At 50.8% G+C, this 15,682-nt stretch overlaps 1 protein-coding gene across 1 annotated transcript in view; it reads right to left on the bottom strand.

Annotated features, from left to right (window-relative positions):
- Positions 1 to 15,682, bottom strand: part of PIP4K2B (phosphatidylinositol-5-phosphate 4-kinase type 2 beta) — a 771,463-nt gene that overhangs the window by 229,405 nt on the left and 526,376 nt on the right. The window lies entirely within an intron of this gene.

A 15,682-nucleotide genomic window follows, 5' to 3' on the forward strand; every position in this document is an offset into this window, starting at 1 on the left:
CATTTTGTATGCCTTTAAGGGCGTAGGATAGGCTAGTAGCAGTGAACTGTGTTGTACAACTTTTTGTGTGGTGCACTAACTTGAATAGTCTTTCTTTATGCAGTAATGTTATTTTGGGTACCATATACTCAACTGCTGATCATGTTTCAAGCACGACCTTCCCCGTGGCCATTTTGCTTTTTGGCCATCCTTCTGCCTTCCAAGGTAGGAACCCTCGCCCAACAAGGACATGCATTTTCACAGGCTCCCGGTCAGTGGTTTGCGTGACAAGAACTGGTTGGGACTGGGATTGTGTCCAAATTCACATTTCTCCCAAGGAATGTCTGTTGCTGAGCAGACAGCGGAGTGGGGGGAGACAGAGCTACTGGCTGGCTGTTCCTAACAGGACAGCCCCTTCTTGTATGAAGGGTGCAGATTATTCCATTTGGTGATCTAGCGCAGCCCCAGCCCCGATTTTGGAAAAGAGGAAGGGGGTCTGCAGTCATTCGCCCGCTAAAGCCAAGAACTGGAAGAGATAAGACCAAGAGAATTGCAGCAGAAGCAACCAGCATTGCCCAAGCCAACCAGCAGGAATCCTCTGCTTCATCTCCAGCGTCCAGGGTAGATCTTTGCTGGTGGCCTTGCTCCCCAAGTTGGTGGAGCCTTAACAGTCTTGTGTCCTGCCATTTTGTCCCATCTTCATTGGTCTTTGGGAATGTCCTTGCATATTCGTGGGGGCTTACTATCCACTGAAGAGGTACGGTCTCAGTAGTGGATACTGTCCAGAGTTAGAGCTTGGAAAACGGCCGACCTTTAGCTTGGGGTCCAGGAGCCTTCTTGCCTGCAGCCGCTGCCACTATTTGGAGGAGGGGCCAGTCCTGAGCCTGTGTTCCACCGCCAAGCTCAGAACATGCAGACACCCTGACCTTTGTCTCTTAGCCACCTCCCTGTGCCTGCAGTGTCATGGGAGTCCATCCTCATGGGAGAAGCAGTGGTCATCTTCCACAATCAGCTGTTCTGTTCAGCTGTGGAGTCTTCAGGAACTAAATCTGCTTCAGTGATGGAGTCGCTACCGAGCTGCACCCAAACCCGACACTTACTTCAACCCCCTGCACCTCCTGTCAATGGACCAAGGGTATGAGTGAAAGGCCCCAGTGATTCTGACTTACTTGGGGATAGTTATTTCTAGAATCACAGATCGGGGCTTGAGTCTATATACCACTCTTGGTACTCTATTTGTCCCATAGGGTTAGCATGGGTGTAAAGTCCACTCCCTCACAACACTCTTACCTGGCCATGGGAGGGAGCATCCAGACTCTCACTCTGGATAAATCAGACAGACACACTAAGGCAATGAGGATGGGGGGGGGGGGGGTTAGGCCGCTACCCGATAGTCCCCTTGGGGGTGGTACTCAGCGGGCATATCTCATGGGGAGGGAAGCCCTCCACGGGACCAGTGACTATCGCCTTGAGAGAACGTGGTATTCACCTCCTTTATTTCTGTCCCCTCTTTCCTCACAACCCACTCAGTCCCCTGTGGTCCCCCACACCTCTATGCATCTCTGTAGAAGACTTAATTCACACAAATCCTACTGGGACGAGAAAAGATGAGGCTTACCCAGGTGGCATGCATACAAGCATGGACACCAACAATATCAGGCAAGGAGGCAAAATCCCACCGATGAACCAACATATACAGTACAGTCTACTAGAGGCAGCCCTGTCAAAGCAAGGAAGGAATGTGTACCTTGTTCTGTAGCGAGAGAGACCAGAGGAGACTGAGATGCTGTCATGGAGGGACGAGTAACTCCAGTAGCTCCATGGAACAGGGACCTGTTCGATGATGGGGAAAGAGGAAACCCGACTGGCGAAGCCAAAGGAAGGAGAAGGTGCACAGCCGAGGACTCGAGATGGCGAGCCTAAGCTGCGGAGATGCTGAGGACAGGACACCGAACACAGAAGCAGTACAGAAGCACTGCTCTACTTCTAGGACAGACAGGAGACATGGGACAGTGACATTTCCCGAAGGTAGGAAAATGGTCATGCTGACTGGTGGAACACAGAGGGGGGCAAATAGATTAAAGAGACACTTACCAAAACCCCTAGAGACAAACGGACAGCGAAAGAACTTTAAGAACTGGAACAAACTTTACAAAATATCCTATCTGGAATAGTACCTGGCAGGGGAGTACATCCGGTGTGTTCAATTGGAAATTGAGTGAAGCAGGGGCAGAAGGCCCGCAAGAGCAGCACACCAGGGTCTGGGACCCATATGACGTCGGCTGAACCCACAAAAGCAGCACACAGGGGTCAAGGACCCATATGAAGTCGGCTGACCCCGCAAAAGCAGCACACAGGGGTCAAGGACCCACGCAAGCCCGAAGAAGCACACAGTCAAAGTGCTGTGGCCCAGAGTAAGTCAGGGAGATCCGGAGATAATATAAAGGGGTCTAAGACCCACAAAAAAGCGGAACAAGTTATAGAACAAGTCAGGGAGATCCTGAGACCGCTCATAGGGGTCTGGGACCCACGTTAAGAGAGAAAGAGAGGTGCAAGAAGCTAAAACAAGGGGCCGAGGACCCACTGCCAAAAGAAGAGACACTTCATAGAATTCTAAGATCTATAGTCAAGTCTGGCAGGATAGTGAACCAGACTTGACACTACACTTGTGGGCTGGAGAAATAACAGGAGACGAGTCTCCCCACTGATACTATTTTGTATACGTTTGGAAGAACATTGAAGATCAAGAAGTTAAAGAACCACTCGTGTTTTCTCATCAAGAACTAAACATTTGAAAACTGCATCTAGAGCGAGAGAAGCCTCTCTTCTGGATGAAGACACTGCACAGTTTTTCCTTAGTCTAGAGTGTAAAGGATGCAAATAGGTGTGGACACAGGACGGTGGACATTTTACTTTACTAGACATCCTGACAAGAGTCCTTAGCATTTTTGTTGAGGCAGGGCAACCCCTCATAGAAATAGGGGAAGATAGGTTTTTCCTTTTCTTTTACTTTTATATAAATAAAAGCCTTTGCCAACAAACATGCCACCACTGTGTCGGACTAATACTTCTGCACCCTTACAGTTACTTGTGATGAATCCAATGAAGTCATAACTAATTCCCCAGTGGTAACATGGCCGGGGGAGGGCAGCCACTATCTGATCCTGACCCTGGGGTCGGCAGTATGAGGGAGGATGATATGGGAGGAAATGGCCTCCAGTGGGATGTCATGACTTCATTTGATGAGACGTGGCATCCCCTATTTGCCCGTGAAGCTGTCCAGTTTATATCCAGTGCCCTTATGCATATTGAGATACCTCTATAACCCCAGTTAGGGAACTTGAGAAACCCTTTCCTGGTCTAAAATGTAGAAGATCCAAGATAACCTTGTCCAGCTCCAATTGTCCACCATATAGAACTGATACAACAGCCTACACGTGCAAATTGATTCATGCTTGCAAACCATATCTATCCACCAAGAGTTGTACTACCTTAGCTAAAGCCTTATTATTGTCGAGACTTGACTATTGCAACGCCCTCTACGCAGGAGCCAGCAAACAGACTACTAACAAGCTTCAAATCTTACAAAATAATGCTCCAAGAATCGCACTAAGCATTCCAAAGAGAGAACACATCTCTGAGGCCAGAAGAGTAACCAAATGGCTATCCATAAAGGATAGGATCCATCTTAAACTAGTCTCTATCACCCACAAATGCCTAAACAATGCTGCCCCACAGTATCTCCAAGAAGAAATCATCAGAAAAGCGTCATCTCACCCTACTAGAGCTGCCCAATCCGGCTGCATTGTAGTTCTCAGATTTAACCTGAAAAGAGCAGGGGGGAATAGCTTCCCAGTCCAAGCCACCCAACACTGGAATGCCCTCCTCGGGCACCTCAGAACAGACCAGACCTTCCTCAGCTTTAGGAAAAATATGAAAACCTGGCTCGTCTCAAACGACATCTAAATGTAACCATGTCACTCTGCAAGTGCACTTTGTTCTGAAAGTTCTCTTTGTACCATATTGTATTATACTGTACCTTAATTTCGGCTACTTCCTTGTACTGTTAATAGTAATAACTTATCTGTAACGACCCGTGTACTGTATATATAAACTGCATACCTTTGTCGCGCCCAGATAACTTCGGGTGAGGAGCGCATTACAAATAAACAAACATCATTTGGAACTGTTGACAATGACTTTCCAAGTAATCTGCGTCACCCGAAAATCATGGACTCCTTTTCCACAATCACCCAAGTATGGGTAGAAAGGAAAGAACAATACAGAATGAAGAAGCAATAAGCTCAACAAGCGTGCTGGTTGTTTTCAAAGTACAAGTTTCAATGTCTTGGGGGAGAGACGGCTGCAGCTGTTGAGGTTGCTTGGAAGAAGGCATGCCTCATCTGCAATGCTCGTGAAGCCCGGATACGTGAACCGGTGTGGCGGAGCCGAGCGGATCACCAGAAGGGGAGAAGAGAAGCACTGCAGATATGCTAGGAGGCAGAGAAAAGCTCCTGAGCATATGACAACCACGGAAGGCAACATTTTCCCTACCGTGAATGAGACGGGAGTGCTGAGGCGAGGCTGCGGGAAACACTGAAGAGAAGACATAGAAGGCAAGAGCAAGCAGTGCACATTTGCTGCTGTGGCGCAAATGGGGCAGGGAGAATGGAGCCGGGAACTCCAACAAGAGCCAGTGAGTGGGCCCAAACACTGGGGACCATCGGACATTTCGGCGGCCGCTTCAGATACAAACTGTCATTAAAACCACAGAAGGAGAGGAAATACAAACTCTGAACGAGAAACAAGAAAGTATATAATAAATAAGACCCCTAACAAGATGTGATTGTATAGAATACACATATGTGGGGAAACCAAAGCAAATGGTGTATCAAGGAGATTTAATATACTAAAGAGGGTACACACCACTGTTGAAGTAAAAGAAGAACAAAGTATAAAGATGAGAAGTCATGGCAGGAAAGTAAACAAGGCAGTGTCAATTGTTGTGGAAATAAGAAGCCCTGGCAAGAGAGCACACCAGGCTAACACAAGTGCATGAGAAGTCCTGGCAAGGGAGTATACCAGTGTTAAGGAGAATTCTCAGAAATGTGCTTCACCTTAGAGACCCCCAGAAACTTTGCTGGATTTTGAGGACTTCGATTGTTTAACCTGGGAAGTGTGTGAGCCTTTTTTCCCCACTCTTTCATATGTTTTGATGTGTGATTTACATTTGTGTTAACTGATTATGGAGTTTTAGATAACTCCATAGGCATCATCTTTTCATATATGTTACACAGCACCCTCCGTGCAGTGATACAGGGATGTCTTTCAGACTTCCCAAAGGTTTAAATACCTTCTCTGGGATAAACTACTGCTTCCCAGAGATTGTAAAGTGAAATTGACTTTACTAGTCTTTTCCAAATTCATAGACCCCGCACACACCATTTTACAATGGAGTGTAGGGCGATTACATAGTATCTCCTGTGTCTAAAAACTCATGTAGCAGTCAAATGCTACCCCTTCCTATTGAAAAGGGCTGGTGGAAGTGGTTTTACAACAAACTACCATGATTTCTTCCGATCGCGAACACCGGTAGCTAAAAATCACGGCGCCATGTTTTTCAAGATGGCGCCTTAAGCCCCTTTGTTTAAACCGGTCCTGATCGTCTTTTTTGGCCATTTCTTTTTGGAAAGGTCCTTCTAGTGTTTGTCTCTGCATGCCAAACCAGGTTTGGTCCCTTTGTTCGTGTGCCTTTGGCGGGCTTGTCCGCCCTTGGCGTCTTGCGTGTCTGGGGTGTGCAGGAAGTGAGGGAGGTGCCCGAAACTCCCTGTGCTTATTCTCCTAGGAGACCCAAATGCACTCTGGCGTGAATAGCTGGCTGACTGTCCGACAAGGATAGTCACCCTGCTGGGTGAGTTGACAGCTAGGCTGGAATGAAAGGGAGAAAACTGTTTAAAAGGAGAGTCTTGTGGAATGAAAAGGAGAGTCAACCACTGAGATGCAAGAACCAAAGACTAGCTGGAAGAGGACGGCTGCTGCGACCACTGGTCCGTTGGCTTGCCCAGTGAAGCCCTGCTGCATATCCAAATTGACAGACTCCAATCGACAGAGAAGCTCCTTCAATGACGGCTTCTTCCTTTGAGTTGGTGGGACCAATCAACTCAGAAGACACCTGGATACCATTCTCAAGGCTGGTTAGGTTTAACCAAGGAGAGAGAACAAAAGTTTGTGTTCTTGAATCTACGGCTACTGGAACTGAAGTGACTCCATTTTGTTTGCTTTCTTCAACGATCGCGTACAGTGCAGGAGTCCCGACATCCTCCCTCTTGTCCACACGACTGAGGCTCAGGAACAGCGAGATCTGCAGGAAATGCCAGGAACCACGACTTCAGCAACATTTGTTTCTTTCATACAAAGGTACTGTGCCAACCCGATGGAGAGAATGCCACTCTTACGGATAAAGTTTGTGAAACTTTCCCAACTTGCATGCCTAATCAGCTTGTGACCCCACAAATGATTCTTTTTTGCCTAAACTACTTTTGAGAACGTTTGCGAAGACTTTACCGTTTCAAATCAGAACTGCTCTTTCCTATCCAGAACACTAGCTCGTTGACTTTGGCCTAGCCTATTGACTTGAATTGACCTATTCTGGTGAACTGAAACTATTTGACTTCCTAGACAGTATATATAATCTATTCTACTTACATTTGCCCTTTTTACTCACTACTAAGTAACTGAACTGCCATTTGGCACCTTTTTCAGGGGAGCACAAACTGTCTCAAAAACATTTTGTATTGAAGTGTATTGGTCTATAATATTAAGTTGTCTTCTAGTAAAATGTGTTTTACCAAGAAAGCTTGAGTATAAGTGGCTACTTGAACCACTGTGATTGAAAGTCCGCTGTGTAACTACTTGTACTGCTCGCATTCACTCTTGAGATAAGCCTGACTGCTCAGCTCGCTACCAACAAACTGTGTGGTACAGACTTATACCAAAGGTTGGTCTTGCTTAGACCTGTAGTCCTAATTGTGAGTGGTGATCCCAGAGGGTACTGCATGCAATTCTGCCTAACAATCAAGCAGTTGCATATCTACTAGAAGAAACATAGAACTGTGTTTATCAGACAAAAGGAATTTGATCAAAGAAATGAAAACACCAAGCTAAACCGCTTTTTAAGGAACAAGTTACTTACCTGGAACTACTGTTCTCCAGCATGGGTCTGCCATGGATTCACATGCTCATGAATATTCCCCGTCAGGCCGGGCATTCGCGGTAAAAGAAAAAACTGCCACTTTCACTTACAAACTGTATTTCTCCTCTAAACCAATCACTGAACTCTATGTCATGCTGCCCCCAAGCCAATGACTGCCCTCTCCCTAAGCCCCTCCTCTGGCAGCCATCTTCAGATTTGGTAGCACGTACAGTGGCAGTATGACCGAGAAGGGCCCCAGAGGGCAGGAGGGATCGTATGTGAATTCATGCCAGACCCATGCTGGAGAACAACAAGTTACTCTCTTACCTGGTAACGTTCTTTCGATGGGATGGTCCGACAACGTATTCCATATCTATGACAGTAATCACCACAGCTGTGCTGCTTCGGAAAATCTTTCGACGTCCGAGTCCTGCGTGGATGACGTAGATACGCTGCCCTCGAGGACCTCATCCGACGGCACTGGATGTTATAAGTAGGGCGCACGACGCCCGTAGCCTCAGTTGTAGTTTTTTCCCAGAATGTGTGGCACCAGTCTTCTGCCCGTCTGACCACACAAAGCCTTGCGGAAACGTAAGCTGCAATCGCATAAGAAATTCTGTAGTGGGGAAGGCAACGATATGGAATACGTCGTCGGACCATCCCATCGAAAGAACGTTACCAGGTAAGAGTAACTTGTTCTTCGAGGGGATTGGGTCCTCCGACGTATTCTATATCTATGACAGACTCCCAAAGCAGTACCAATGCAAGGAGGTGGGAAAGGAATTTAGAATACAGAAATGTAGAATGCCCAATCAAATTGCGGAGCAACAGACCACCTTGCTAAATGCCAGATCCTGCCCACGGATGGAATCGAGGGAGTAGTGACGTACAAAAGTATGGACCGAAGCCCAGGTGGCTGCATCACAGATGTTACGAATAGGAACACCCCTCTGTAGGGCAGTAGAGGCAGCCATACCCCTGGTAGAATGGGCCCACAAGCCGACCGGTGGGTCCTTACCCGCCAATCGATAACATTCAGAAATGGTCAGAATAATCCAGCGAGACAAAGTCTGCTTAGTCACAGCTTGTCCCAAACGCTTTCCAGCGTAACCAATTAAATGAAATGATATTTTATTTATATCGCGCTCGCACACAAATGAAGAGTTGATAGTCCACTCTGACCCAGGACATGCGTGAAATATAAAAGCTTAAAGCTCTCCTAGGATCGAGCCTATGGAGCCTCTCCTATTCCTTACCAGGATGCGGAGGAGGATAAAATGCCGGAAGAATAACCTTCTGGCCTAAATGAAATTCCGACACCACCTTCGGAAGAAAGGAAGGACGAACTCCAAGGACAATCCTGTCCTTATGAAATACAGTGAAGGGTGGCTTAACTGAAAGTGCCTGTAACTCACTCTGCGAGCAGAAGTGACTGCAACCAAAAATACAGTTTTAAGAGTTAACAGTCTCAAAGGGCACAAATGCAAAGGATCAAACGGAGCACCCATCAGAAACTTGAGAACAAGATTCAAATCCCAACCGGGCACCTGGAAAGGTGACGGAGGGAACACATTAGTGAGCCCTTTTAGAAACTGAGAAATTAAAGGGATTTTAAAATAAGAACACTCTCCAGGCGAGCGCTTAAATATGGACAGCGCCTCCAGGTAACCTTTAACGCTACCCACTTGCAAGCCCCTGTGGGCTAAATAAAGCAAAAAAGTCAGAACCACAGGAATGTCACATGAAAACTGATCCACATTCTTAACAATGCACCAGCGCAGAACTTTCTCTAACGGCAACGGTACAGGGACTTTGTTGCAGGCCTTCTGGCCGAAAGCAACACCTCCATCACGTCTTCAGGGAGGTCCCAATCCTTATACCTCAACCTTTCAGAAACCAAGCTTGAAGGTTGAGGGATCCGACCTCTGGATGGAGAACCTAACCCCCCCCCTCCCGTGAGAGCAGATCGTCTCCGTAGGGAAGACGACGTGGCGGGCAGATGGACAAGTCGAGAAGGTCCGGGTACCAGTGTCCTCTGGGCCCATGCCGGAGCAATGGGGATCATCCGGGAACCGAACCTTCGTAACCTCCGCTGCACTTGCGGGATGACGGGGACTGGAGGAAACGCGTACAACAGCAGTGGGAATGACCACTCCACCACGAACGTGTCTCCTAAGGCTCCTCTTGGAGGAAATTTCCGCAAGCAGAACCTTTCGCACTTCCGGTCTACACTGGAGGCGAAGAGATCCACTTGAGGGGTCCCCCAAAGGGGGGAGATCTCCAGGAGAATCTCCTGAGCCAACTCTCACTCGTGAGAGATCGCACTCTGCCTGCTCAGGGCATCCGCCGTCTCGTTTTCATCTCCAGCCAGATGAACTGCCGAGATCGAAACTTCCTGCTGGATTGCCCAGAACCAGAGCTGCATCGCCTCCCTGCACAGAGGAAGTGACCCTGCCCCCCCCCCCTTTTTGTGGAGGTAGTGCATGGCCACTGTGTTGTCCGTCAGGATCAGGACATTCTTTCCTCGCACAGTCGTCAGAAAAGCCTTCAGGGCAAGCCTGACGGCCCTCAGCTCCAACAGATGGATATGGAGTCTGGACTCCAACGGAGACCAACGACTGCTGTCAACTCGTTGGCATGAGCTCCCCATCCCGTGAGGGATGCGTCCGTCACGATCGTCACCTCCGGCCAGGGTAGCCAAAATGGAGCCCCCTTCATCAGATTGCCTTCGACGGCCCACCACAGAAGGTCCTGGGCGACCGAGGACGGCACCTGAACAGGGTCCGACATCCTGCCGGAGGACTGAGACCACTGGAGCTTGAGTGCCCATTGCAAAGTTCTCATCCGCAACCTGGCCTCTGGCACCAGAAGAATGCAGGATGCCCTGAGGCCGAGCAATCTCAAGAACTCGAACACTGGAAGACTCTGGGGATGCTGAAACTTGTGCACCATCTGCTGAATGTGATGAGCCCTCACCTGGGGAGGAAAACACTGCTCCAGGGACGTATCGAGCACTGCTCCAATGCACTGGAGCCTTTGAGTTGGCGTCAAGTGGGACTTCTTTAAGTTGAGGGAGAAGCCCAGCTTGTGGAGGGAGTGGCAGATGACAGACAGATGATCCAGGACTTGCTCAGGAGAGCGTGCCCTGATCAACCAATCGTCCAGGTAGGGGTAGACGTGAATCCCCCCTTTCCTGAGATGGGCTGCCACCACTACCATGAGCTTGGTGAATACCCTCGGGGCGGAGGTCAATCCGAACGGCAGGACCCGAAACTGAAAGTGTGAGTCGCCAACCGCAAACCTCAGGTACTTCTTGTGCTTTGGATGGATCGGCACATGAAAATAAGCGTCCTTGAGGTCGAGAGACACCACCAGTCCTGAAGTTGAAGGGCCTGGAGGACTTGAGAAAGAGTAACCATCTTGAACTTGTCCTTCCTGAGGAGTTTGTTCAAACCGCGCAAGTCCATGATTGGTCTCAATCCCCTGTCCTTCTTGGAAATCAAAAAATAAGGGGAATACCATCCCTTGTTCCTGTCCGCTACAGGCACCAGTTCTATGGCGCCTTTCTCCAGCAGGGCTTGAACCTCCTGCACAAGGAGTGGATCCGGACTCTGCAACGAGAGATTCCCCGGTGGATTGTCGTGAGGCCTCTGCCGAAAGGGAAGACAGTAGCCGTGGGCTATGATCTCCAGAACCCACACATCTGAAGTAATGGCACGCCATTCGACAAGATGCTGCACCAGTCTTCCCCCAACCGGCGAACCATGGGACATGGCCTCATGACTGAGCTGAAGCGGCTGCGGCGTTGCCTGAGGGCAAAGAGGCAACTGCCCGAGCGGCCTTGGCACCTCGAGTACCCTGCTTTCCACCTCTGGCACTCCTACGGTGGGCCCTTTGACTGGCAGCTCCTCTCGCTTTACCAAAGGATGAGTAATAACGAAAGGAACCTCCACTCCATTGCTGTCCCCTAGGACGAAAAGGCGGAGGTTGGCGAACTGCAGCACCCAACGACTTCGCTGCAGCTTTGGAGGTCTGCAACCTCTCAAGGCTCTCGTCAGCCTTGCTGCCAAAAAGATGTTCCCCGTCAAAGGGCATGCTGAGGAGCCGGGCATGCACATCAGGAGCAAACCCCGACTTCCGCAACCACGCAAACCTGCGTATTACGGTGCTCGCTGCCATGGACCGGCTGACGCAATCACCCATGTCCAAACCCGACTGAACGGCCTCACACATGGCATCCTTGCCATCCTGGACCATAGCAAGAAAACCATCCCAATCGTCCCCTTCGGGAATATGTTCAGCCGCTAAGGAAACAGTTCCACAGAGTGTGAGTGAAAGGCACATACGGAGTTGGCCTCCTGAAGAGCCATACCCCCTGAAGAAAACACTTTCTTCGCCCAACCATCAAAACGCTAGGCATCCCTATCAGGAGGGATGGTAGGATACAACGCCTGCTTTGCTGGGGCCATTGCCACCTGCACCACCAAACTCTCCGGAGTGGGGTGCTTGGTCAAGTTCGAGGGGTCGCTACTGGTTGGGCGGTATTTTTGCGGCAAAGACTTGCCCACTGCCGGGAGACTTTCCGGAGCAGTCCAAGCCGCCGCCACCCTCCTCTGTAGAGCCATATGGAACGGCAGTAGCAGTAGCGGGTCAGTTGGTGGACCTTGGTCGAGGATATCCGTGAGGTCATCCTGAAGAAAATCCCCTGGGGGAGCAGACCACCCCAAGTACTCGGTGACCCTAGACATAAGGCGCCGGTATGAGGAGTCGGCCCGGGTGCCAGGCTCAGGCCTACAAAACACCACCTCCAGAGAGGTGTACAGATCACTGGTGTCGTGCAGGGACTGACGCCGGTCCTCAATCTGGCTATGCCCCGAGAGAATCTCATCTGGCACCATATCAGGAACCATGCCATCATCAGAGCCCTCATCCACCTCCGAAATGTACTCAAGATGGCGGTAAGAGGGCACAGAATGGGGAACAAAGCCATGCTTGACCTTGGCCAGAGCCTTTGTAGGGGGTTCCACCGTGCCCCGGGGTACCCCCGTCGAAACAGCCTCAAAAGGCGTCGATGCCATAGAGTGAACCAGCGTTGACGCCGAATGCGGCGCCGACAGCATCAACGGCGTCGACACAGGCCTCGAGGGCGGAGCCCCGAGCTTGTCCCTCGACATCCTGGGCGCCGATGGAGTCGACGACTTCCTCGGAGGCGGAGCCTCGAGAGTCCCTCGACGACCTTGGCACCATAGGCAGCAACTTCCTCAAAGACATCACAGGCTCACACGGTCTCGAGCGCGTCGAGGACCGGGACCTGGAACGGGCGTGACTAAAACTATTCCCCTTGTCCAAGCGGGACCGTTCCCGTGAATCGTGCCGACCACCTGAGCCCGAAGGCGTACGAGCAGTGTCTCTAGTCCAATCACGACCGACCCCACTCGGAGGCATGGACGGACCAGTGCCCTGCGATTCGAGAATCGCTAGCATTTTCTTACTGAAGGAAGCCCATTCCTCCGGCGTCGCATGCTTGGTGGGATAAGTGACCCGCCGACGGGCAAAGTCCTCGGATGAGGAGAGGCAGAGGAGTGGCGGGACCCACTCCCGGACCGAGACCCACTTGACTTCCGACGACGATGCGGAGAGTCGCCCCTCGAATCGTCCGTCGAAAGCCCCGCAGACCTCGACTTCCGGGGCTTGGACACCTTACCGACCGATAGTTTCTTCTTGCGCTCCTGCAAGGCTTTGGACGTAAGCGACTGGCAGTCGACACAATCATCCATGTCATGGGCCTCCCCGAGGCACCAGAGGCAGGCGTTGTGCGAGTCTGTCACCGACATCTTGGACCCGCAGTCCCTGCGCCTCTTGAAGCCAGGACGCGGGGTGGAAGAAGAGGTAGACATCACGAAGGACTTTAACTTCACAAACGAACAGGTTCGAAGAACCGAAAGAACAGAAACTCCAAAGGGTCAAGTAACGCGAGATCTGCGAAGCGAACACGTTTGCGGAAAAAACGGAACTGAGACTACGGGCGTTGTGCGTCCTACTTATAACATCCAGTGACGTCGGCCGTCGGAGGAGGTCCTCGAGGGAGGCGTATCGACGCAGGACGCAGACTCCGAAAGATTTACCGAAGCAGCACAGCTGTGGTGATTACTGTCATAGATATGGAATACGTCGGAGGACCCAATCCCCTCGAACTATAGTTACATGTAAGTAACTTGTTCCTTATCCAGCATGGGGTCTGGCATGGATTCACATGCTAATGAATAAAGAATACATAGCAGTACATACATACACAACCACAGGAGGTGGCAAGGCTCAACAGAAACAATTACTCTTACCTCCAGAACAGGCTCACCTTCAAGTGAACAGGTTGCGTAGCACTACTTGGCCAACCCTGGACTCCTCTCTGTAATCCCTGTCAGTGCAGTAGAATCTTGTGAAGGTGTGCGTTGACCTCCACGTATGTCCAGCATACCAGACAGGCCGTCGTCGCATCCATCACTCTGGTGGAATGGGCTCTCAGACGGCCAGGCAGCGGTCGGTTTGGCAACCGGTGACAGTGTGTGATACAGACAGAGCCACCTCGAGATGGAAGCCCTAGTCAAGGATTTTCCATGGTTCACAGGACCAAATTTCATGAACAGTTGAGACGTCTTCCAGAAACTCTTTGTGCGTGCCACGTAGAACGTTAGAGTACAAGCCACATCCAGTGAGTGCCTTTCCGCCGGCGACAAAGGTTTTGGAACAAACACAGGCAACACCAAAGACTCGTTGAGGTGGAATTGCAACAGAACCTTTGGCATGAAGGAGGGGTGCGGCCGCAGCACCACCTTTGTGTTGTGAAAAAGTCAGATAAGGTTGTTTGCAGGATAGGGCCTGGATCTCACCCGCCCTCATAGTGGAGGTGATGGCCACATGGAACACCATCTTCCATGAGAGGAACTTAAAAGGAGTCTGATGCATAGGCTCGAAGGTGGCCCCAAGGAGCCTTGTCAGCACCATGTAGAGTTCCCATGCCGGGGCAGGAGCCTTCACCAGCAGGAAAGATTAAAACAGTCCTTTGAGGAACTCCTTGACTAGACGGTGTGAACAAAGAGAAGATTGTCCTGGAGACCTGGTGTAGCGGGAGATAGCTGCCAGATGTACCTTGATAGAGGCGTGTGCAAGCCCTGCCTTGGCCCAAGGACAACAAGTACGGAAGAATCTGCGGGGCCGTGACCCTCAGAGGGTTGATCTTCTGCAACTGGCACAATGTAGCGAAACGCTTCCACTTGTGCCCGTAGCATTTAAGAGTCGATGACACTCTGGTCTTGGCAAGGACCTCCCTGCAGTCCACCGGCAACTCGTATCCTCCGAACTCTAGGGCTGCAGGAGCCAAGCCCTCAGGTTTTGCGATCCTAGGTCGTGGTGCAGGATTGCACCTCCTTCCATGGTGAGCAGATCCGTGACCACCAGAAGCTTGACTCGAGACGCTGAGAGGCTGAGAAGTTCCGGGTACCAAATCTACCTCGGCCACGCCAGGGCAATGAGTATCACCCTGCATTGGCACTGTTTGAGTTGATTGATGACTCGCAGCAGGAGCGGCAGGGGATGGAACGCTGACAGGAACAGGCCTCCACACAGGAAGAAGAATGCGTCTCCCCTGCTCTTCGGCTGATGGAACCTGCTGGCGAAGTCCTGGCATTTGGAATTCACCACCGTCGCAACCAGATCGATCTGGGATCTGCCTCACTTGAGGAAGATGCAGTCCAGCTGATCCTGCTGAGGTTCCCACTCGTGGAAGGAGCGCAGCTCCCTGCTGAGGGAGTACGCAATGGTGTTCTTGACTCCTGCCAGGTGAAAGGGGATGAGGAACATCTCTTGGTCGACGGCCCATTGCCACAAGTCCTGCGCCTCTCTGGAGAGCACTGGGGATCGGGTGCCCGCGTGCTTACAGATGTAGAACATCGTGGTGGAGTGGTCCGTGAAGATCCTCAACACTTTGCCCTTCAGGGACAGAAGGAATGACACGAGGGCTCCGAACACTGCCCAGGGCTCCAGGATATTGATGGGGAGATCTTTCTCTTCTGCCAGCCAAAGGCCTCTGGCGTGTAGACATCCAGTGTGGACCCCCACACTTCCAGGGGAGCATCAGTTGTGACCTTCTCCTGGTATGGGGGTTTCTGAAACCCTGTACCCCGGGCGACGGAGTGTACGCCCCACCACTATCGCTCGACGGAACTCCTCATCAAGGGATATCTTGTCTGCGAAACTTCCAGACACCTGTATACAGCGAGCGTCCAGGAACTTCTGAAGAGGTTGCATCTGTAGTCTGCAGAGCCGTATAAGGTAGATGCACAAAGACATCACGCAAAGCAGCGACTTGATGATCCGCACTGTGGCAGTCTTCAGTGACAGCAGCCGTTGTACCTTCCCCCAGTATGACCACTACCGTCTCCTCCTAGGGTGATGCTAGCCAGGAGACAGACCGTGTTGAGCCTGGCTCCCAGGAACATTGCGTTCTGCAGAATT

This window comes from Ambystoma mexicanum, chromosome 13, assembly GCF_040938575.1.
Source record: "Ambystoma mexicanum isolate Mex_15411 chromosome 13, UKY_AmexF1_1, whole genome shotgun sequence".
NCBI classification, from domain to species: Eukaryota; Metazoa; Chordata; class Amphibia; order Caudata; family Ambystomatidae; genus Ambystoma; species Ambystoma mexicanum.